Consider the following 25,104-nt stretch of genomic DNA (forward strand, 5'->3'; position numbering starts at 1 on the left):
TCCAACCTCTAATGTTTAATAGAATTAAATATTTCCAATGCACTTTTCATTTAATTTGAAGATATTCAAGTAGATAATCTAAAAAAATACTCCAAACATCTTACCACATGATATTCCTGTACTAAAGTAATTAAATGAATGGGAATATAATATAACGTGGTTGAAATGGTTACATCTTTGAGAAATCTTTACAGAATATATGCACATTTCATGCCTGTTATATATTTAACTAAACATTGCATTACTTTACTTTTACAATAGTTCAGCAGTTGGTTCATTTATTCCATCCTGAGATCTTCAGTGAGTTCAAGAAATGGCTTCAGAGTCAAGCAGTGACCACATAAATATAAGCTCTGAGACAAACACGCAGATTTCATTCTCTGTAACAAGATTATATATTTTGCCATTGTCAAGCAAAATAGACTTTCTATGTGCCAGTAGACTCTCTTTTTCTAATGGTGAACTTCTGTACTTTTGACGTTCTCTTTCCATTTGATCAAGAGTGATACTCAAGTTTGCTTTGGAAGAAAAAAGCCTCATTAATAATAGCTTGACACAAGATCTTAAGATCTAGCATGTTGTGCTGCAATAATCAGTTCTCCCTGGATTTGCATCTTCTTTATTTTCCTTCGATTTAAAGCAAAGCCTACACAGCAGAGAGAAGCCCAGACTCTAGCACATGTTATTCATCATTTTTTGCCTTCCATATGTTCCTTGCATACAGCGACTATTTCTTTGTTATCAAATTTAAAATATTCTCTCATTTTTTCATTAACTGATGCAGATACAACTAAATTTAACCAAAAAGTGTGTTCATTTGTACCATTATCTCTAATACTCTTAAGTAAATATTACAAATGTGATTTTACTGATGAGGAAACTCTAATTCTAAGGTGTATCTTCCTAGGAGCTCTCAGATCTTCTTTTTGGACAACCTCCCATTTTATGTAGTCCCATGGAAAGTAGTATGGAGATTCTTTATCTCACATGCCCCAGACTTGGTAACTTATATGTGCTCTACATCTTGTGCAACTGGTGCAAGAACATGAGAACTGAAAATAATTCACTGCTTTGGCAGTGCTGGTAAGGATTGTCCCTGACTTTGGCTGTGGTTCATCCTGTGCATGTCTTCTAATCACTCTTTTGTCTGCCTCCCATTTACTACTTAGACTGTGACTTCTTGGACTCATGTTTGTGGAAGGCAAACTAGAGTCAATTTCAGAAACTTGCCAGGAAAATTACTTGGACAAAGATAAGAATCTGAGAGAACTATAATTGTTTCTGACGTGAATGGTCGGTAATGGCAGAACTAAATTATGCATTTAGATTAGTTCTAATTCTGAGACCAGTTCTCTTTCCCCTACACCAAATTTTCATTCTGCAGATATCTAGATTCTGTGTAAAGAGTTTTTAACTCAATTACCTCTTAACAGAGAAGAATTTGTTTCTTCATAAAAAATATTGAGTCCATGTTTTTATTCGGAGATTTTTCAGAAGGAAAACAAATGAAATTTATTTATATGCATGTTTTATTAGTCTTCTATTTTCTCTTTTCTGGCCTAAAACCATAACTGATCTTGAGGTCATCAGTTAATATAAATCTGAGAGAAGCTGTATCACAAAATTAAATAGAATTTTGGTAATTAACTTAAGTGAATTTTAACAATGTGGAGACCAACAAGCTAATTTAATAACCTACAAATTAAAGTACATAGCTCTCCTTTATTTAGTGTACTTAGTAGGTATAAAGTGAAACACGATTTTTATTATCTCATCAAAGAAAATATGAAAACGTTTTCTGTATCCTTGTATTTTTGTTTATATCTTTAGAAGGCATAAATTTAAATTTGACTTAAAAAGTCAAAATATGTATTTTGCTCTGAGTAACATAGAAGAGATTTGTTGTTTGTGTATATAAATGAATAAGTATAAAACAATACATACATTGTAGAATTTTAACCATGTAGAATTACACATGAAATGACAGGGTTAGAGGTTTATGTTACTGTCAGCTGAGGTCATGTTAACTTGAAATATCCAAACGGTAAGCTTCCAGAGCCTTCAGCCGTTCTAATGCTTTGAGTACATACAAAATTTAGCATGTTAAATATACTCCATTCCCTTTCCACTAATTATTAATATGATCATATCGCAAAATTGTACTTCATTAAAGAATTTTGAACTGATTCAAATTCAGCTAGTTTGTTCTATCTGTACCATATTTTTTATTTAAATAAATTCCTTAAAGGTAAGGATTACCAAGTCTTTGATCTCTCACAAAAAGAAACATGAAGGCTTAATCTAGTACACACTGAGGGAAGATTTTTTTGAATGAATAAATGATTGAATAAAAAACAGTATATACCAGTGCTTCAAAGATATATAAAAATAAATCAGAACTAATCTTTTACAATGAAAGGATTTATGATTTCAAAAGAAGTGGACTCTCTACATCTGGGCTGTATGATCACAAGGAAAGCTCTAAATTTAGAAGACTTAAAAATTAATCTGAATGTACAAGATAATTATATGTCTAGGGTAATTCCTTATCCACTGTGGATTTGGAATACCAACAAAAATAAGGAAACATGAAGGCTACATGCATCTTTTTAAAAGGGTGTTTCTCAGAGTAAATATTGGAGTTGCAAAGTAAAAAAAAAAAAAAGAAATCTGAAAATCAAACTATACATTGAGAAAAAGACTGGGTATTTTTGAATTATTATACAAAATATTTCTAAAAGTAAGATTATGAAGATAATAAATCAAATAAACATATAAATCAGATTTTCCTAGCAATTTTGCATACTTTCCAATTGACAGACTAACTAGTTTAAGAGAACCATTTTTATAATGCTATTAGTAGGAAACATCTTTGTTTAATTTCATCATTTCAAAAAAATTACCTTTAATTTTATTTTCATAGTTCCAAAATCTACCTTTATCTGAAGTTTTAATTCATAAACAATGACACACTTTCTTCAAACGTGAATTCACAAATGTTTATTGGAACCAATCTGGGTAGAGGATGACTTGCATCACATATCGGTCCAGCTGTTGTCCTTGGATTGTAGTAACTGTACCCACAGTGGTCAAGAATAGTTAAATGTCATTACTCTTGTGAAGAATTTAGGAATTCCAAACAGCTACTGAAACTCTTCAGAATGTCTTTCTTTTATGCTTAATGTGTCCAAACTTTGTTTTCACCCAAGGTAAAGATTTATAAAATCCATTATAATATGTTAATCAATGTCACATTTTAAATAATCCTGGTTTGATGCTTGGGATTAATGCTTAGTTTGATTTACATTAATCTCCTTATTTCTCTAAAGCTTCCTTTCTTTTTCTTTCTTCCTTCCTTTTTACACAGCTATCTCATATACATTCAATATTGAATAAGTCTACGCAGAATAAAACATCATATCTCCATAGGATTGATAAATTAGCCCATTTTAATACAAATTAATTATCTGTATGTTTATTAATTGCTCCAAAATACTTTGCCTTTCCCAGTGTGCTGTTTCTTTATAGGCTTGGGAAATTACATGAAATAATGTAAGCTCCAAAGCAAAATAACTTGCAGAGGTGTAAATTTCTGCTTAATAAGACTATGTCCTTTAGGAGGAGTGAACTAGCAATAATCTCTGGTTTACAAATTGAATCAAGAAACTTTCTGGGATGAGAAATAGAGGAGTGGAAGGTCACAAATATCTTTTTTTTAATCAAGACTTTTGGTTTATGTTGCTCATCCTTGTACTGTTATATCTAACCCTAAATTTAATACAAGTCATATGTATGACATGTGGCATATTAATAGATATAAACTTTTCTTAATTTTCATCCAAACCTCTATGATCTCTGAGGTAAGCATGTGTTTGCTAAACAGATGTCCAAATTTTGACCACACTCCACTACCTCACAAGATCTTCTAATTCATACAATTGAATTTCTTTTCCTACACCCTAAGCAACACGTTCCTTGACAAGATTGGAGCTTTGTACTGAATTCAACTGACAGAGCTAGTCAACCTCCTGTATTACTGCTATAATATTATATTTGTCTTTCTTTTTAAATTAACTGCAGACATGAAGTAAATAATCAGGCATAATCTTTATACAATCACCTGTCAATTCAAGTATTACTTACATATTAGACTCCAAAAGCTGAAATGGGTAGAGGCATCAGGTTGTGTATTTATATGCTTTTGTTTGTTTTGTCCTGTTTTGTTGTTGTTGTTACAACGGAATTATTAGTCTAACCGCAAGTAAAAATCCTCATCAACATAGTTTTTAAGAAGTTTTATTTTTAATATTCCCCCAGTGTTTTAGATGACTGCAGTAAGAAGGTGTTCCGGAATGTCTAGTCTACCACATCACTGGAAACAGAAGGCCATCTCATTCTCTCTGATGTCATGATTATCTGTGTTCTTGCTCACACCAGACCTTCAATCAATGACCAAATCGCACCTAGGAGATTGTCTAGACATTGGTGCCTTAGAAGTCATAATAGACTGCATATCTACCTTCTTTGAATTCCTGTATATTATTTTGCAAGGGACAAACCACTACTAATATCCTTTACCCCTAGGAAAACTAACCCAAGTAATGGCTTGAACTTAGAGATGGCTTATACATGTTTCCAAAATTAACTCCCATCTAATTTTCCAAAGGTAAAAACAAAGTATTATCCAGTGAGCTAAATTCTCAGCAGGGGAACAAATTTTTAAGCTGGTTGCCATGGTAATTCCTGTATGCAATTCCCACTCAACTTAGCTTGATGGCATTTGGGCTGAGTAATGAAATGGAAGGAAAATACTGATGATTTTACTTGCCTTGAAAATACCCACAATTAGAAGTGTACATATTTTACTCCCTCCGTTTACCCTCCCATCTTTTTTTTAAATTTCCCTAAAAACTACTGCTTTCACAGCTATCATAACAATTTTATTGAATGTACACACAAATACCTTTGCATCAAAATTAATAGGTCAGATAATTCTACTGACAGGGTTAAATTTCTGGACAGTATTTATGGTCCACACCTAGTGGGTTGGCAACATCTTTCTACTCTGAGCTAATTATGGTCAATGGGACTATAGAAAGGGTATATTTCATCTCCTTATTAAATTATTTACCTAATCTTCTCAAGCTTAAGTGTTTAGGTTTACAATACTTACAATGGTTACTATTGTCATTTTTCTCTAGAGAAATCAGCATGACTGCATGACCTATGAACATATATGTATTTGCATGGGTTATGGCTTTATACCCTTGAGAGGTGAGGTACTGACATATATATATATAAATATATATATTATATATATTATATGTATATATATTATATATATGAGACATATAATATATATATGAGACATACATATATATAAGAAAAATGTGCCACAGATGGTTAGGATATGTATGAAAATATGAGAAAAACAAATGACCACCCAAATACACCTCAAAAGACACTGAAACAAAAATTTAGGCTATCATTTCTGTGTGGCCTTTGGCTAACTCTTAACCTTCTAACACACATTATTTTCCAAAATAGAAAAGTAATAATTTCACTAATGCTTTGTGATGTTGGTTTAAGAATCAATTGAAACATGAATATAAAAGGTAAAAACAAGGCTAGGCACAGTGGTTCACGCTTATAATCCCAGCACTTTGGGAGGCTATGGCGAGAGGATCACTTGAGCTCAGGAGTTTGAGACCAGCCTGGGCAACATAGTGAGACCTCATCTCTATAAAAAAATAAATTAAATGAAGGTAAAAGCAGGCCAAGCGTGGTGCCTCACACCTGTAATCCCAGCACTTTGGGAGGCCTAGGTGGGAGGATTACTTGAGCCCAAGAGTTAAAGACCAACCCTGGAAATCAAAAAAAGGAAAAATTAGCTGGGCGTGGTAGTATATGGTTGAGGTGCAAGGATTACTTGAGCCTGGGAGGTGGAGGCTGAAGTGAGCTGTGATTGCACCACTGCATACCAGCCTGAGTGACAGAGCAAGACCTTGTCTCCTCCCGACACCCCCCCTGCCAAAAAAACAAAGATAAAACACATAGCAAATGCATTTTCTTATAATTATAGACGACTAGTCTGATGAGCACAATTATATTTTTTGCAGTTCCTAACATTCAAATTACTAAGCACTCTTTGTGGAAGAATTCTTTGTGTAATTGACTAAGTAGGTGAGAAAGAAGGACTGTGCCAATGCAACATACAGGATACACAGAGAAAAATGATCCTCATTAAGACTATGTTCTGAGAGGGTGCTACTTATCGGGTTCACACCTTAAGCATGACGTCTTCACCAAAATCATCAGTTTGGATTCATCCATGGCATTCAGCTATATTTTACTGACTAGCGGGTTTCTTTAATTTACACCTATGTAAGGTAACTGAAAGCTTAAGTGATGACAAGTAAATCCATACCGAGGTATGAGGACCACAGAAATGTAATTCTAGAATTGATTATACATATATTTAGCTATTTATAAATACTAAACAACTGTTAATATAAAGTTCTAGTCCCTTTCCTTTAATGAGCCAATAAGAATATAACCGACGTTGTTAAAGGGAATTTTTTGTTCTTGTTATGTGATGTTTTTCTGGCTCAGTATTCATATTTTCCAGATTCCACTAATTTGCTTTGCACATTGTTTTTGTAGCATTTAGTCCACAATGGAAGTCTTTGTTCCCTTTTCTCAGGGCACTAATTCTATTTCAGGAAGGCTCTGACTCTTTTATTTACTGTCAATTTATATGAAGATCTTCCTTCTTCAATATGTTTCATAAAACATCTACTGGTTATTTGCTAAATCTGAAAAGACATTTTTCTCTTCTTTCAGTGCTATGTGCTTTAGCTTCATTCCATTTTTGTGCTATGTTGAAATACAGTATATTCTGTTCCTTGTGTACAGGAAAGTCACCTACTTATTTGAGTGTAAGATGAAAAACTGTTCCTTGCGTATTTTAGAGCCAAAGTATTTTTTCCTGATACCAATGTCTTGAATTGATTTTCAGTTTAGTCTTTTATTTCCGCCATGGTATAAGCTACATGAACTCCTAGAAGTGTGTGGAGAAATAAAAAGATCCACTATTCAGGGGCTGGGAGTGATGGTGCATGCCTGTAATCTCAGCACTTTGGAAGGCTGAGGCAGGAGAATCACTTGAGGCCAGGAGTTCCAGACCAGCCTAGGCAGCAAAGTAACACCATCTCTCAAAAAAAAAAAAAATTAGTTGGGTGTGGTGACACATGCATGTAGTACTAGTTACTCAGCAGGCCGAGGTGGGAGGATCGATTGAGCTCAGGAGACCAAGGCTATAGTAGGCCGTGATCACGCCACAGCACTCCAGCCTGGACCTGGGAAACGGAGTGAGACATTGTTTGAAAAAAAAGAAAAAAGAAAAGAAAAAGACCCATGATTCAGATGGTAAATTAAAGAGTGATGGATAACTAGAGGTGTCTATCTCAGCATTCTTTTCTCACCCCACTCCATTTTTAAACTTAATTTTACTTTCCACATTTGGCTCTCCTATTTCCCTATAACTTCCTCCTTAGCAACTCCCAGAGTTATAACTAATACACCAAAGTAAACTATGGTTCATTCACTTCCATTGCTGACTTCAATTTTTTTTTTTTTTTTTTTTTTTTTTTTTTTTGTAGAGATGGAGTCTCGCTCTGTCACCCAGGCTGGAGTGCAGTGGCATGATCTGAGCTCACTGTAAACCTCCGCTGACCGGGTTCAAGCGATTCTCTTGCCTCAACCTCCTGAGTAGGTGAGACTCAGGTGCACGCCACCACGTCCGGCTAATTTTTTTTGTATTTTTAGTAAAGATGGGATTGAGCCATTGTTGGCCAGGCTGTTCTTGAACTCCTGACCTCAGGTGATCCTCCCGCCTCAGCCTTCTGAAGTGCTGGGATTACAGGCGTGAGCCGCTGCGCCTGGCCTCAGTTTTTCAGTTCAAGTGAAAGTCCATTGGATGTGTCCACAGAATGGTCTGCTTTTAAAAGCTTTAATCACACATACTCAATATATGCTTCCCCCCATATATTTCTCTAAGTTGGGGTTCCCTATTTTGTCTACCATCAGTTAGCTTCTTAGTAACTGAAGTTCTAGGTCTCAATCAACTTTGATTTTCTTTATGTTATTGTGTATTTGCTATACAGTTCACTGTTAGAACATTTCTTATATCTAGTCCCCTCTTGCATTTCATTGCTACTACTATCTTCCAAATCCTTGTAATATTTTCTTAGACTTTTTCATTTCTTAGCAACCTGTTACCTTGCTTCTGGAATGCATCTATTTTATCTCACGTAAAATGTTTCTGTTAAATTCTCCAAAATACTATTATAATTTTGTTTTACTTTTTTTGAAAAATAATAAGTGGTTTACCATTACCTATACCAAAAGCTAGCAGGCAGTCTCTGTAAAGGACCAGGTGGTCAATATTGTATTTTTCTGATATATACTGCCTCTGTTACAGCTGGTCAAATATACCATTGCAGTGAAAAGCTATAAACAATATCTAAACTAATGGGTGTGGGTTATATTCCAGTAAAACCTTATTTACAGGCAGAGTTAATCTGTAGGCCCTAGTTCGCTCACCAGTAATGTAGAATTGCTTTTCATATTTGGCTCCTCTTATACCCAGTAAATCTAGGGATCTGTTTTAAGAAAGACTGGTCTGAAGATTAAAGTCTGACTTTTTATTCTGCTCTTCAACAGCTTTCATGTTCTTCCTATATAAGCTTTCTAGATACCTCCTTTTCAGGCTGGGTACGCCTATCTGACCAGGTAACCTCTTTCCTCTGTCCTTATTATCTCTATAATCGCCTCTCCACTGCCTTTAAGTGTATCTTTTGCTTCCATGCACAAGTCCTCTCTGCTTTCTCCAACCATAGGTGGATTCACTACTCCTGAAGTCCATGGACTCTACTTGTATTTTTCTTTTAACACATTATGATACAGTCATGTATTACCGTAACTCATCTTCTCAATTAGACTGCAGGGTCCTGAGAAAATGCAGGATGTGTAGACGGTGTATTTTTTTTAAGCTCCATAGTGCTTCTTGCAGACTAAGGACTTCTTAAATAGTTATTTTATAAGTGGATGTATTTTCTTTACCTGAGGCAAAGGCGAAATTTCCCACAAATGGTGGGATTAAGATGAGAGCCCATTTCCACAGGGTCTTTATTGCTTTTTATTCATTTAATCAATATTTATAAAATGCCCATTAGATGGTAGGCACCTTTGTAGACACAAGAGTTAATAGATGTGAACAGACTGATGAGAGCCCTACTTTTAGAGATGACGTTGTAGTGACAAGGGGTTGGTGGAGAAGAGAAAACCATACAAACATATATAGTATCAGACAATCATATGTGCTATGATGAGAAAAAAAGTTGATGCTAATCTATAGAGAGAGACTAGGTAGAGTATCTACCTTTAGATTGGCTGAGTGTGGAAAGCTTCTCTGAGGATCTGGCAGCTAAGTTAAAACTCATAAAATAAGAAGGAATGATGTATTCAAAGTTTTGTAAAAAGAGGAGCCTATGAAGAAACAGGTGAAAATAAGCATAATATGTTTGAAACAAAGAAAGACCAGTGTATCTGGTGGTAATCTCTAACCTTCATTTATGTTAAGGAAAAAAAATCACACACATGCACATCCACACACAGACACACACACAAGCATACACACTACACACACACACACACACACATATATATAAAATTTATGCATATTTATATATATATATATATCCTGGAAAGGGAGAGATGTTACTGGGATTTTAATATCACAAACAGAATGTGCAAGGTAGAGAGTGTATAATAAGTATGGGCTAGTAGCAGGCCGGGCGCGGTGGCTCAGGCCTGTAATCCCAGCACTTTGGGAGGCCCAGGTGGGTGGATCACGAGATCAGGAGATCGAGACCATCCTGGCTAACACGGTGAAACCCCGTCTCCACTAAAAAATACAAAAAAATCAGCCGGGTGTGGTGGCGGGCACCTGTAGTCCCAGCTACTCGGGAGGCTGAGGCAGGAGAATGGCGTGAACCCGGGAGGCGGAGCCTGCAGTGAGCTGAGATCGTGCCACCGCACTCCAGCCTGGGCGACAGAGCGGTACTTCGTCTCAAAAAAAAAAAAAAAGATATGGGCTGGTAGTCCAGTACAATATCAAGTTGAAAATACAGAAGAGAAGGCAATTTTTCTTCTATAGATAGTTGGTAAATAACACTACTAAGAATTTTAGGGGAAGACATTGATCTGGGAGTCAAATGGCTTTAGCTATAAGGAGAAGTGTAATAGACAGGTGGAATTAGAAAGTGACATTGTCATGGGGCACATAGTTTTCTAAAGAAGTGCATTTTTTCTGAACAGGCACTTAGATTGTTAGTATCAGAGGTTAGTTCAAGAATAAGTCACTCCAGAGTGCCTCCTTATGTATTATACAAACTAGGCCTGTTCCTTCACATCTTTAGTAGGACCAAACCAACTCCTCTAGGGACTAAAGGACCTGCTAGTTTTGTTCTGTGTGTTTTCTTCTCCTCTTCACCTTTAATACTAACGATTCGGAGAGATCCTGAAAGCTATCAAAGCTCCCTGTTGGTGTTCAATACACATCAAATAATAATGAGAGGAGACTTGAAGGTGACATCCCTCTAATCCAGTTTACAGGGACAAGTTTGCTCTTGCAATAGCACACCATGAAACTTTAATAATTTAATAACTTTGCAAAAGAAATAATTTACCCATCCCTAGAGTTCTTTCCTTCTCTTTTCCTGACACCTCCTGTGATATTTTCCAAGAATGTATGCATATTTTAAACTAAAGTGTGTTCTGAGACAACTCTACACAGAGTAGTATGGGTGTTTGCTATGATTCTCTGCAGTGGGGTGACTTCTGAGAAGGAAATGTGAGGGCAGACATCTTGGTAACCTTTCTTCTCCCAGGAATATATATGTTTCTTGCTGCTCCTGAGGTCTACACAAAAAAATAAGGATAATAATGAATTTTACTATTATGACTAAGTGGATTAAAGGGAAGGGGAATTATTACCAATACCTCCTACAGGAAAACAGATTCTGTCACAATATTACAACCTCAACTACTCTGGACTTAGGAGACCTGGTTATCTTGGTAGTGAAGAGCATACTTTTCTTGCAATGAAAGTCTATAAATATATAAAGTGGTAGAGCCGAAAAAAAATCGTTTCTGTGTACTTGCTCATGTGGAGCATATTCACTAATTTTTTTCAGCTTGGTTAAAGACACTGAACTTCATAAATATAAAAAGTTGTTTACTAAAAATTTTGTTGGCAAGGTGTGGTGGCTCATGCCTGTAATCCCAACACTTTGGGAGGCCGAGGCAGGCAGATCACTAGGTCAGGAGTTCAAGATCAGCCTAGCCAACATGGTGAAACTCCGTCTCTACTAAAAATACAAAAATTAGCTGGGTATGTGTGTGCACCTGTAATCCAGCTACTCGGGAGGTGAGGCAGGAGAATCAACTGAACCCGGGAGGCAGAGGCTGCAGTGAGCCAAGACTGTGCCACTGCACTCCAGCCTGGGCGAAAGAGCAAGACTCAGTCTCAAAACAAACAAACAAAAAACAAATTTGTTCTACTATTATAAGATCATGAAAGCTCAAATATGTGTTTAGGAAGAGGTCTTTGTATATTCCATAAAGAGAAATTAATGCCCTGGCTTTGTTCGATGGGACACCCATGATTAGACATGGCTATAGGTAAATAAATACACATATATACATGAATTTTATTATAAGTCAGTGTTCTATAGTAACAGCAATAAAAGAAATGGAGAAAAGTTTAGTCTATTTGACTTTTTTTCTTAGTCGACATTTACTAAGCATTTAAAAAAGTTATTAAAAAATTAATTAAAAAATACTATATTAGATATTAAAGCATCAAAATAAAAAAATTTTCTGCATTGGCAGATTTCATAGTTTAGCAAAATAGAAAGTTTCATCAAAACTATACAGAAAAACAAAAGCTATAATGAATCTCTGAAGGAATACTATACTAAACTTATTGCCACCTGAACCTACAGTTTTTTGCTTGTTCATTGGTTGTTATGGTTTATGCTTTTTGTATCCTGTTGAATAAATATTTGCCTAATCCGAAGTCGCAAGGATTTTCTTCTATTTTTTCTTCTAGATGTTATATGGCTTTAGCTCATAAATTTAAGTACACAATATACTTCATTTTTATACATATTTGTAGTGTGAGAAAAAAACAGTTTTTTGGATATGGATATCCAATTTCAATACCATTTATTTAAAAGACTACCTTTTCCACATTAAATTATCTTGACACCTTTTGAAAACTCAGTTGCCTATATATTTAGGGACCTCAGAGATTTTTAATACTTCTATATGTGGCAATATCTAGTCTTTTTCACTGAGCCATACAAGTTTCTATTTTATCTGCCTGCCTATGCCCTGGATGGTATTTTTCTCATTTGAGATATGTAATGAAGGGTTTTCCCCCCCTTTTTTTTTAATACCTGAGACATGCAGAGGGACTTTATACTTGTGCCATGTAAGTTATTTATTTGGTCGTAGTGGGGAGAAGGTTGGGGACAAAGCAGGTAATTATGCTTTTAAAAAATGATTGACTCTGTCATGATAATATCTTGAATTTCTAAGGTTAAAAGACTTTAAATTATGTTTGTTCACCCAGCACATTTTCAGTTGTTCATCGTCATGGGGTACTGATGATGCTAGGTGGCCATCTGGCTCTTATTTCCAATGCCAGAAAGCAAGCACTTGACAGGGTTGAAGCCATGTACATTTCAGTTATGTTTAGAGGCAAACTGGACATTTCCTTCTCAGTTTGAAGCCATGACTTATATAGTTTAGCTTCAGAACTCAGACTGAGAAAATAAGGAAATGTTTAATATTTTTATATCAATTTTGACTTATCAGCCGAGGTACTTAAATCACTTTAGAGCTTATAGACTGAAATGTAAAAAGAATTGGGGTCTGCATTTTACCTTTATTTCCCTACATTTTTAAAGTCAGCTCCTTCAAAAGTTGCATATGCATGGTATCAATTTCACATATGAATGCAAATTAAAATAAGTCCTATTATTTAAATATGTCCTATTCAACAAGTCTTATTATCTAGAGGTATTCCCTTTGTATCTACTTTTATTAGGGTCTTGTTTTTAAGAAAGAAATTCTCACAAAAGAGCTGTGCAATTCTAGGTCAACTCAATTTTAATTTGGCCGAAAAGTATTTGTGAAGCCTTAATGATTCTTTTTTTTTTTTTCAGACAAGGTCTCACTCTGTCACCCAGGCTGGAATGCAGTGGCGTGATCATGGCTCACTGAAGCCTTGACCTCTTGGGTCCCAGCGATCCATCTGCCTCAGTGTCCTGGAGTAGCTGGGACTACAGGTGTGTACCACCACACCCGTCTAATTTTTGCATTTTTTGTAGAGACATGGTTTTGCCATGATGCTCAGGCTGTTCACAAACTCCTGGGCTCAAACAATCCACCAACTTCAGCCTCCCAAAGTGCTAGGGTTACGGGCCTGAGCCACCACACCAGGCCAGGCCGTAATGATTCTATTGAAAATGTTGACATACTTGCATTTTACTTTATATACTAAAGCAGCCCCAGAGCCATCTTAAAAACTCAGAAAGGGGGCCGGGCGCGGTGGCTCACGCTTGTAATCCTAGCACTTTGGGAGGCCGAGGCGGGCGGATCACAAGGTCAGGAGATCGAGACCATGGTGAAACCCCGTCTCTACTAAAACTACAAAAAATTAGCCGGGCGTGGTGGCGGGCGCCTGTAGTCCCAGCTACCCGGAGAGGCTGAGACAGGAGAATGGCGTGAACCCGGGAGGCAGAGCTTGCAGTGAGCCGAGATTGTGCCACTGCACTCCAGCCTGGGCGACAGAGCGACACTCCGTCTCAAAAAAAAAAAAAAAAAAAAAAAAAAAAAAACTCAGAAAGGGACTATATTTGTTTTTCCCTTTCTGAGTATTTTTACTGTATTTTCTACTCTAGAAAACGTAGATGTTCTTCTGCTCATAAAACTCTAGGTGCTGTCCACTATCAATGAAGCAAAACCTAAACTTCTGGGCTTGTCATTCAGGTCTCTTTATGATTTTACTACGCCATGTCATCCAATCACCCTGTTCTCTAAATTCAACCTTTACTTATCTCACATACTAAAAGCAACAATGTGCTGGGATCATATTACAGCCAGATGTTTCTTTAATTGTGTACCATCTTTGTCTAGTAATACCTTTCTTGCACTGGCTCTATGTGTCTAAATTCTAAAAGACTGAATTTTAGAGGACTAAGCTCAAGTGGCAGTTGATCCAAGAATGATTGTTTAATTAATTTTAACAGCTAGTAGTCCACTTTCATTACAGTATTTATTTTATTTATTAATATTTGACATAGTCATATAATTTTATTCAGATACCTGCGAGCATGGTCCATAACTCATTCAGCTGAGAAATTGTACCCCTCTCAGGACAGATCACGGTACCTAGCTCAGGGACTTGGTTATAGTAGGCATTCATTGCAAGTTTGGTTAGATAATAAAATAAACAAATTATTTGTTTTAGATATTTACACTTGAAAAATCCACACTAGAAATGTTTTAGATACTTCTTCAAACCTAACTCATAAATCTTTTCCATTCTAGACATCAGTCACTCTGAAACTGACAGTCTCCCATTTTAATAACTCAGTATTAACTTCCTCTAAATAAAATGTATGCATTAATCAGCATCTGATATAAATAATACCTGGCATGGCTTTGTGAGTGATTCAGTTTCAGTGTTTCAGGTTCAACACTCTAGAGTCTTTCTACAGTAAAAATTACTCTTGGAAACACTTCACTGGGTCATGGTTGGTAACAGCATTTCCAATCAAGTTCTCCTTTCACTGAAATATATAAACCTAAACTTATGTTATTCTCCCTTCCCAAGACCAATGTCAGAATCAAATAATACAACATTACAGCTATACTTCAAATGGTTTTTTTGTATTGTCTTCAAAAAAGGTATAAGATTCTGAAATTATATTTTTGCTGTTCTTATAGACAGAACCTCAGTAATTATCTAACAGCAGAGAGAGATTGATAGCATACATGCCAATTATTGTCAAGTTATCCATGTGCAATGTGTTTCAATAACTGGAATGAAGAGTTTCATTTGGATTGTTTGTATGATTATTTGCAGCAATTTCTGGGCATTTAGGGAAAATATACATTGTAGTCTAAGAAGTTTTTGTACAAGTATTATTGGAATCAGTTACTGGAGAATTTAATATTGAATACTGAACAAAAATAGAGAATTAGAATAGTGGTGATTTTAAGTATATTGCTAGAATTGAAGAGAAGTCCTTTATCACAGAAAATGTATCATAAACATAAAAAGTGGAAATGACAGTATTTATGGATAGTCATAAGTGATAATGTTTTCGTCATGAAAAAACCTGCGGTTTGGATTGTAAAGAATAACTTTCTTTTTTGGAGATAAGCAAATCTTATTATTGTGAGATTATTGATGATTAATAATTATTTTTGATAATTATTTTTTAAAATAAATAATTATAGATGTTTATAACCCCAAACCTTCTAACATTCAATCAAAAATACTCTCCACGAGAAGAAGCAGAGGACTGAGAAGGAGGGATTAGAGTTTATTAGTGAAGTACTAAACAAATAAGATGATTTTTGTAATAGGGAAATGGAACAACCTGAATGTTCCATTCCTTATTACAAATGTCCTGAAATGGACCCCTAAACTTTACTTGTGTCTTGTAAGACATGAATGCCAATGCACTGCAGAGAATAAAGAAGTCAAAAGATGCTCAAGGTAACTGTTTTGTTTTTCTACCAGATCTATAGCCCCTGCATCTAGGCTTATTGACAAAAATTTCAGAATATGGAGGTTACCTAATGGGTGACACAAAGAGTTAGAGGTCGTTCCTGATATTTATATATAGCTAAATAACAACTAATTAATATTGTTGTTTCTTGCCTGGCTGTGTAGTTGTCAACAATCCCTAAAGAGAGTCTCTACCTTGATCAGACTGACATAAAAATTGTACTGATTAATTTAAACCAAAAACATTAATTGTTTCCCAGCCACATAATTCTCCTTTATATTCTTACATAAACGTATTTACATGAAATATTGCATTCTATACATGGGAATTTAGATAGTCTATCCTCTAATAAAAAGTCATTTTGAGTAACAACATAGAATTAACTAAGGGAATTTGAGTTTAAAAATTTGAAACTTTTACTAATCCTGTAAATGAGATACTACACAATCAAGAAGATTTAAGAAAATAATTATATATATATATATATATATATATATCCCTTTGGCACTTACCTTGAAGAGTTTTAATATGAGATGCTACATATAAATGTTTTAATATATCCAGTATTTTTAATTTATGAAACATAAGTTATCAATCATTTATATACTGTTCATTAATCTTTATTTTACTTCTGAAAAAACAAACAAAATATGCACTCTTAAGGGCTTTCAAATATTCTATGATGAGCTCACCTTCTAACATGAATTTATTCCATAAACTGTTCATTTCTATCACTACTGAATCTTCTCCCATAGAAAATTTTCTGGAACTTTGATTATTGGTTTTAAAGATGATTTTATAATATCATATACCTCTAGATTTGAGAAAAATAATTTTCATCTGTGCTAAATCTAAGTATACTGAGTTTGGACATTTTCATCCTCTATTTGGGATTTTCCTCTGGCAATTTATATTTGTATATACTCTTACTTCCTTTCCAATGGGTCAGAATAAAGAAATTTCCTACGCAGACTCAAAAATTTTTCTTTTAGCCGTTTCATCAGATACACAGTATAATGCAAATGAGTGTACCATGTAATAATAACTTAAAAATATTTACCTTTTATTGAATGTATGCTATAGGCTAGATACAATACTAGCTATATTTTTATGTTTGATTATTTAATCCTTACAAAACATTGTGAAATAGATATCAGCATTCCCATGTTGTTGACTGAAATAATCAACTGATGTTGAAAGTGTTTAAGCATAGTGTTGGTAAACAGTAGATGTTCAATAGCTATCATTATCTACATGAACAATATGAATTATGGGATGGAGATATAAATGAGTGAAGAAATAAATACATAATGAAAGGCTGAATCAATTTGTAAGCTTGCTTATGATGACCCAGTTAGTATAAATGGAATTAGGATTTGGACCTAATCTGTGTAACTATAGAGATGACGGTCTTTCTTCAAAATATATTTCCTGAATCTCAGCTCTTATCCTATAGTCAGAGTTGATTGAAATAGTAGACTGTTGTAATTAAGAGCATAAATACTGATTGACCTTTCAATTTAAAAATGGCTTTATCACTGTGCGACCTTGAGTGAGTAATTAATCTGTTCTGAGTTTTTTATGTTGTGGGCAATGCTGTAGGGTTTGTAGAAGAATTTAATGACGTCATGTAAGTAAATCAGTACAAAACAATTGTTATTATGTTAATGACTTTGATATAGATTACATGTTTTCCGAGAGCACCAGATCCTCAACTTTAATCCAATAGAAATTCTAAAATTTCCAAATCCTCTAGAGATGTATATAAACTCCAGATTATCCTGGCTGCAGAAGGCAAGAGTTGTATTCGTGTAGTTTCTAACTTTCTGCAGTAACACTAGGGACCACCTGGGTGAACCAGCAAGCACTTGCATTTTGTGGCTTATTTCAGTAGACTAAATTAGAGCTAATGCCTAGATGCAAAAATTCCCAAGGGACTTTTGTTCATTCTCTTAATTTTATAGATTAGATACTATGACAAGGGCAGAACGAAACAAAAAGCAAATGAAGAATTCTATTTTTATACCCAGCAAAATATGTTTTTATCCTTCCCCCATTCCATGCACATGCAGAAACACTCACACATACTCACTTTTGCAACTCCAGTGACAGCCACCTCTATGGTTACTCTACTTTCTAAGTCTCACATTGTTCTTCACACCTTCCCATAAAGAGAAGAACTATTTTGTCTACAATAGTTCAAAATCTTAACTATCTCAGTAAACTTAAATTAACCAGTCCATTCTAGTTACTTCAAATCATTATCTCTCCTCCTCTTTCACTTATCTTACTATCCATTCTTGGTCAAGGATTCCAGAAAATGAAAAACAACCTTACTTCTTCCTTAAAATTCTCAATTTACTTGACACTCTGTTACTTTCTTTACAATGCTTTGATCTTAAGCCCTGAGTGTTACTGAGGAAATTCATGCTATTACACTTCAGTAGGCTTTCATTATTGTTCATTAAAAAATATAGTTGTTCTAGAAATGACTAGCATATTTTAAGAGTGATTCTTCCAAGCTTATTCTGCTTTTAAAACTCTCTGCCCTTAGAATCCTAACAGTCTTTATTATTTTTATTATGCAATGGTTTGTTTTTTAAAAACTTAATATAAAATACATGCTTAGACACTGCTTCTCTAAGATAAACATAATAAACTACCCATGCTTCTCTCCATCTCATATTCTCTCTTACAATGAGTTGGATTAAGGAATAAATTAAACAAACAGAGGAAATCCATTTTTCAAATGTGCTAAAGCAGGGGTTAGGGCTGGTGGGATCCAATTACCAGCAAGCAGTCTTTTGTTTCTAATGACTGCTATAGAAAGAAGATATTAAAGAAAGAACTAAATCCTGATCACAGATGTGATCTGCCTTCACTAGTATGTGGCTTGCTGAAATAGTGCTTGAAACCTGATCATTTTTAGCATGCTCTAGAAGAAGAACCTGTAGCATGTATCCAGAGTCAGCCTAAAACTTAAGGGACTACAGTGACTTGTCACAATAATGATATTTATTTCTAGATGCATCTGTTTTGAGGGAAGAAACTAAGATTACAAGGATCTCTTGATCCAAAGATTGAGGAAAGGAGGAATCTAAACTTGTGGTTTTTTTTTTCTTTTTGTTACAAATATAAAAGTTTTGGTTTTAAGAAGCTAACTATTCTAATCATTCACTGTGGTGGAGGAAATGAACTGATTATAATACTAAAAGTGATAATGTTTTCTGTTGGTAGTGGTATCAAATTCAGAGTTTAAAGAATACTGAGTCCTAGAAAGGACAAGTGTGCATTGTGTAACCAAGACTAAATTAAAGCATATGGTCATAAGGGAAACTTGAGATGATAGAGATAGCATAATGAGTGATTAAAGACTTGGATCTGAACTAGGATTAAATCTTGGAAACAGTAGTACGAGAAAGAATATTTTGTGGGATAGCCAGGCATGGTGGTGCATGCCTGTATTCCCAGCTACTTGGGAGGCTGAGGAAGGAAAATCGCTTGAATCCAGGAGGTGGAGGTTGCAGTGAGCCAAGATCGTGCCATTGTAGTCTGCCTGGGTGACAAAGCAAGACTCTGTCTTAAAAAAAAAAAAAAAAATATATATATATATATATACACACATATTTTTAATATATATACATATTTTAATATATATAAATATAAATATATAAATATATATTTATAAATATATATATATTTTAATATTTATTTAAACATTTAATTAATATGTTTAATAATATTTAAATGTATATTTAAATATATATTGATATATTTAAATGTATATTTAAATATATATTGATATATTTAAATAGATTTGATATAGATTACGTTTTCCGAGAGCACCAGATCCTCAACTTTAATCCAATAGAAATTCTAAAATTTCCAAATCCTCTAGAGATGTATATAAACTCCAGATTATCCTGGCTGCAGAAGGCAAGAGTTGTATTTGTGTAGTTTCTAACTTTCTGCAGTAACACTAGGGACCACCTGGGTGAACCAGCAAGCACTTGCATTTTGTGGCTTATTTCAGTAGACTAAATTAGAGCTAATGCCTAGATGCAAAAATTTATAAATTTATAAATATAAATAAATAAATATAAATATATAAATAAAAAATATATAAATATATATTTATATCTATGTCTATGTGTAGATTCTTCACTTTCCCTAAGGTAAATAATTTGTAATTAATTATATGATTAGGTTATGAGTTTGTACAACATAGACCAACTCTTTCACTTTTACTTTGATCAGTTCTGTTTTTAGGTGATTTAGAAGCTACAGAACATCTAAGATGAATTTCTTCTACCTTTTTATCTCAGGACCTGTGAAAATTCTGTTATTTTTCCCTATTTCCAAGCTAACAAGTTAGCCTTACAGTATCATGGATGCTGGCAGAAGATGTGAAACTCCTGGATCAGAGACCAGGAGCTTTGTTACTCATAGTGAAGCAGGAAGCATGAGCTTCATGCTCAGATGAATTCCCTTTGGCCCTGAAGTCCCATGGGAATGATGTGGAGAGACCCAGAGGGATGATGTATATACAGTGGGTTATTGTCACAGCTGTGGAACCCTGAAAAAAATAATAATCATCTAGAAATAATATATATTAGCCCTTAACACAGTCTTGCTAAAGATTCTTCAATAATTAGGCTATTCTTTATTCCCTTCTCCCTACCTGTGTGTCTAGCACACAGTGGATAATCAATAAACAATAGACACAAAAGTAACTCAAGAAAATAATGAAAAACCAGTGTGGATTAGAATTTTACATATGTACTGCTTTATTAAGGAAGTAATAAAATCTAATAAGGTCTATAATACATTTACTCGTCCTTATGGACCAGAGCAGGAAAAAAATTAAAATTAACCCAGAAAATTTACTTAATATATTTTATCTTTCAAGCACTAATTTCATATGTGAATTTCATTTTTAAGGAAACTCCTCAGTAACCAGGAATGTTAGTTTCAGTTTCTGCTGTTGCCAGTAATCTCTGGCATTTTTGGCTTGCAACCGCATAACTTTAATCTCTGCTTCTGTCATCACGTGGCATTCTACCACTGCCTTTATAACATCATCTTATAAAGGCAACAGTCACATTGAATTAAACATGCTAGTCAGTGTCTGGGCTCTTATAAACTATCTCTGTTTTAGAAAACATAGCTGTCTTAATCTCTCTCTCTCTCTCTCTCTGTGTATATATATATGTGTGTGTGTATCATATATATGTGGGATTCATATATATATGAATCTATATATAGATATGCATATATATATGAATCTGTATCTATCTATCTACATACACACACACACAGAATTGGAATTAGCTTCATTCTTCTGACTTAAAGATATAGAAATCTTAAGCTAGACTGATATGATTCTCCTGCAGCCTTCAGTTTTATTAGTCAAAGGCTACCAGAATACATTTTTTTCAAATTAAATTATCTACTTAAAAACAAATATAATATGGATATATTTTGTGCTCATTATTGCTTTATAACCCACTTTGGGATTAATAAAGGATGGTAGAAACACAGTCTTTACTTTTCCATTCTTTGTCATGTAGGATTTATGTATCTCAATTGCCAGGATTCAGAGAACTCAAGAATTCACCTGTATGTGTTCATACAGGGCTAATATAGGGCTAATCTTGAGGTTACAAGACCTCAGAAGACTCCTTTAGGAAATTAAATATGCTGGTGAGACTTCTAAAGAAAAGTGTGTTCTCTCCTCCTCCCCCTAATCCCAGGGAGTCCTCATTATTTGGTGTAAGATCTTGGTTGTTATGGTGACTGTAGTAGGCTGAATTTGAAGTGAATTAGAGAAAATATTTCACAGATGAAGAGAAGTCTTAGCCTATGCAACATTCAGTGAGAAGTGTAAGTATATAAACTAGGCTTGGAAGCACTCTAATGATTGTGTTCACCATGACAGTAGATTAGAACAAAATTGGTTTATTTGTTGCGATAACAAAGAAACCAAACCCTCCATGCCTTAGGGTAACCTTATATATTTTTCCATATAATGTTTAGCTCTGGTTACTGTAGTTTCTTGAAGGCACAGACATATAGAGGCTCCACCAACTTATTATATTGCTGTGTCTCCAGTAAGTTTCAGTATTTATAATGGTAGGGGAAAGTACATAGAGAAGCACAAACCAGATCTTACATAATTCACCTTAGAAATGGTACAAATTATTACTGCTAATATTTCATTGGCCAAAAAATTACATAATCAGGAAAATATAATCTCCTTATGGATCTGGCTAAAGAAAATAACTGAAAATAGTGGAGTACTGTATACCTACTATGGTGTTATGAAAATAAACATGTTTGCTTTCAAGTTCCCCACCATATTACATATTTTCTCCTAGTTTTTTTATTTTATTTTATTTTTTTGAGACGGAGTCTCACTCTGTTTCCCAGGCTGGAGTGCAGTGGCATGATCTTGGCTCACTGCAACTTCTGCCTCCAGGTCCATGCTATTCTCCTGCCTCAGCCTCCCAAGTAGCTGGGACTACAGGTGCCTGCCACCACACCCAGCTAATTTTTTGTGTTTTTAGTAGAGATGGGGTTTCACTGTGTTAGCCAAGATGGTCTCAATCTCCTGACCTCGTGATCCACCTGCCTCGGCCTCCCAAAGTGCTGGGATTACAGGCATGAGCCACTGCACCCGGCCAAGAGTGGTATCTTTTTTATTTATTTTTATTTATTTATTTTTTTACAGACAGGGTCTCACTCTGTTGTCCAAGAATTTCTTGGGGCCTGACCTCATATCAAGAGAAGGCTTACTTTAATTTGATTGGATTCATCATTTTATATCCTGCCTTTCTATTTCTCTTGATTTTAGGAATGGCCCAAGTTATTAGGAAACATCTTTGTCATGTTCCTAATTTTGAATGTAATTATTTTGATATTTCACAAATAATTACATTCACTGAGATATTCATCATGACTCTAGCTAGATTGAGTTTTTTTACATTTATTCCAATTATTTCTATGTATTATAAATTTTATTTCTACCAAACTATTTTGCACTTATTTTGTCCTATTTTCTTGCTTTTGGGGGTTGCTAATTAAGATGTTTCTTTTACTTCTTTGAGTGTTCTTTCTACTCCAACCTTTGTGGCTGAAAAATCACAAATGTTTATTTGCTTAAAATTCTGTCGGTTGCTAATTCAGGCTGATCTCAGCTCCATGTGGTATCAGCTCAGCTCACCTCTATAAATTAGATTTTCTCTGTCATTTGCAAGCAATAATTTCTATCTTCTAGAAGAAAAGTGAGACTGCAATATTATAGTTGCAAGAGGATAAAATCCTGTCCCAGATTAGTTTTTCAACCTGGTATGATAACTATGAAAACAGCAAAAATCTGTTATAAAATAATAGACATGGGTGGGCTCTCAAATATAAATGTAGGCAGTTATTTATTTAGCTATTTTGTTGGATAAAAAGTTCCTAATAGCCTGCACTACACTTCTTGTAACGTCTACTGCATTGTTCAGTAACTTTCATCAGTTTTTGAACAGTTGAGTCTAACCACAGTCCAAGCCTATGTACTCCAGATTTTGCCTGACTGATCCACTTTTAAGATCCAGTCTCCATGAACACATTGCATCTAAAGCAGGCGTCTCCTCTAAGTGAGTTTAAGAAAACAAAAATATTTGAAGATGGAGACTGTCTTAAAATAAATAAAACATGCTGGTGAAAATAGTAACTAAGGCAACAGCCAGTAATGGTAGAACTGTTCAGTACAATCTACAGATGGCCATCTTAAATAAATATTCCAATTATTCTGCAACTGATTTGGCTAGAGCACATCCAGTGCAAATTAGTTAACTGGTAAGAAGCTTTTACACTGTTTCTGCCATAGTCCAGGATGTTGTTTTTGATTAGATCAACTCAAATCTAACAACTATCCCCTATATATATATATGTATATTTATAATTCTGAATGGATTTATTACACATAGCAGTTTACTGATATTCTTTGTGTGTATGTTCTTCTTTTCATCTGGATTTTGATGTCTCTAAAGGCAAACAAAACATTTTATTCAACCTTAATATCTTTGCAGATAATATCTGTTGGTCTTGGTCTCGCTGACTTCAAGAATGAAGCCGTGGACCCTCGCGGTGAGTGTTACAGCTCTTAAAGATGGTGTGTCCGGAGTTTGTTCCTTCAGATGTTCAGATGTGTCCGGGGTTTCTTCCTTCTGGTGGGTTTGTCGTCTTGCTGACTTCAGGAGTGAAGCCGCAGACCTTTGCAGTGAGTGTTACAGCTCTTAAAGGTGGCACCTCCAGGGTTGTTTCTTCCTCCCAGTGGGTTCATGGTCTCACTGACTTCAGGAGTGAAGCAGCAGACCTTCGCAGTGTGTGTTACAGCTCTTAAAGGTGGCACGTCCGGAGTTGTTTGTTCCTCCCGGTGGGTTGGTGGTCTCGCCGACTTCAGGAATGAAGCTGCAGACCCTCGTGGTGAGTGTTACAGCTCATAAAGGTGGTGTGGACCCAAAGAGTGAGCAGCAGCAAGATTTATTGTGAAGAGCGAAAGAACAAAGCTTACACAGCATGGAAGGGGACCTGAGTGGGTTGCCCCTGCTGGCTTGGGTGGCCAGCTTTTATTCCCCTATTTGGCACAGCTCATGTTCTGCTGATTGGTCCATTTTACAGAGCACTGATTGGTGCATTTACAATCCTTTAGATAGACACAGAGCACTGATTGGTGCATTTTTACAGAGTGCTGAGTGGTGTGTTTACAATCCTTCCTTTAGCTAGACACAGAGCGCTGATTGGTGCATTTTTACAGAGCGTTGATTGATGCGTTCGCAATACTTTAGCTAGACATAGAGCGCTGATTGGTGCATTTTTACAGAGTGCTGATTGTTGTGTTTACAATCCTTTAGCTAGACACAGAGTGCTGATTGGTGTGTTTTTACAGAATGCTGATTGGTGCGTTTACAATCCTTTAGCTAGACATAGAGTGCTGATTGGTGCATTTTTACATAGTGTTGATTGGTGCATTTACAATCCTTTAGCTAGACACAGAGCACTGATTGGCGCATTTACAATCCTCTAACTAGACAGAAAAGTTCTCCAAGTCCCCACTCGATCCAGAAGTCCATCTGGCTTCACCTCTCAGTAATAAGGATGTATGTTGAACTGAAGAGATAATATGGTTTAGGGATTAAGAAACTGTGTTCAAGAGCCAGACTGACTGTTTAGCAAATTAATG

At 35.1% G+C, this 25,104-nt stretch overlaps 1 long non-coding RNA gene across 1 annotated transcript in view; it reads right to left on the reverse strand.

The window, feature by feature from the left end:
* LOC134736986 (uncharacterized) overlaps positions 1 to 4,342 on the reverse strand; it is a 40,413-nt gene extending 36,071 nt beyond the window's left edge. Inside the window, exon 1 of the long non-coding RNA XR_010121490.1 lies at positions 4,144 to 4,342. This is a non-coding gene — a long non-coding RNA (uncharacterized lncRNA). The remainder of the gene's footprint in view (positions 1 to 4,143) is intronic.
* Positions 4,343 to 25,104: the final 20,762 nt, after the last annotated feature.

This window comes from Symphalangus syndactylus, chromosome 6 (assembly GCF_028878055.3).
Source record: "Symphalangus syndactylus isolate Jambi chromosome 6, NHGRI_mSymSyn1-v2.1_pri, whole genome shotgun sequence".
NCBI classification, from domain to species: Eukaryota; Metazoa; Chordata; class Mammalia; order Primates; family Hylobatidae; genus Symphalangus; species Symphalangus syndactylus.